This window comes from Asparagus officinalis, chromosome 2 (genome assembly GCF_001876935.1).
Source record: "Asparagus officinalis chromosome 2, Aspof.V1, whole genome shotgun sequence".
In the NCBI taxonomy this organism is placed as follows: Eukaryota; Viridiplantae; Streptophyta; class Magnoliopsida; order Asparagales; family Asparagaceae; genus Asparagus; species Asparagus officinalis.
In genome coordinates, this window is record NC_033795.1 from 11,985,402 (window position 1) to 11,986,403 (window position 1,002).

The following is a 1,002-nucleotide window of genomic DNA, read 5'->3' on the forward strand; positions in this document are numbered from 1 at the left end:
CCCTCTCCCGGCCGCCTGCTGAGCTGTCACCCACCCCCTACTCTTCTACCCTCGCCCTCAAAATCCCCAATACCCTCTCTCTCTCTCTCTCTCTCTCTGCTCTCCAAAAACCCCCCTCCCCTCTCTCTCTCTCTAGAAATTCTCCGTCCTCTGCTACGATGCCAGGTTGGTGGTCACGCAAATCCAAATCCAAACCCAAACCCGATTCCTCCGCCAGCTGCAGCTCCAGCCCCCGCGACCCGAACCCGATACTGAAAAGATCCAGCAAGAAAGAGAAGGCCAACAGCTTCGATGAGGTTCTAGCGAGGAAAGCTAGGACTCTATCTCCCCTTAACGGGTCCGGGTTCGTCGGCGGAGAACCCGGGTGGCCGAACCCTGCCGCAATCCACCGGCAGAGGCGACGAGCGTGGGCTGACGCGCCAGCGGGTGGCCGAACGTAAACGGCCGGGTCTCGGCCGACGAACCCGAGACCGTTTAAGGGGAGATAGATCCTAGCTTTTCCTCGCCTAGAAAGCCTTTCATCCGAAGCTGTTGGCTTGCTTTTCTTGCTGGATTTTCAGTTATCGGGTTCGGTGTCGCGGGCTGGAGCTGCAGCTGGCGAGGAATCGGGTTTGGGTTTGGATTGATTTGCGTGACACCAACCTGGCATTCGTAGCAGAGGACGGAGAATTTCTATGAGAGAGAGAGAGTAGGGGAGGGGGTTTGGAGGCAGAGGAGAGAGAGAGAGAGAGAGGAGGGTATTGGGGATTTTGATGGGCGGGGGTAGAAGGTAGAGGTGGGTGACAGCTCAGAGCGCGCCGGGAGAGCGGTCGTGGTTTTCATTAGTCTGCACCGACTGTGCGGGGTGCATCCACGGGGGGGCAGTGCGGCGGGGCCCACAAGGCAAAGGTCGGTGTAGGACAGGGAATTATTATTTAAGAGAAATATATTTTACAGCCTCAGTGTCAAAATCCGATATTTCGCAGGATGAATAAACACCTTTGATACTTCTCTCTCTGTCGT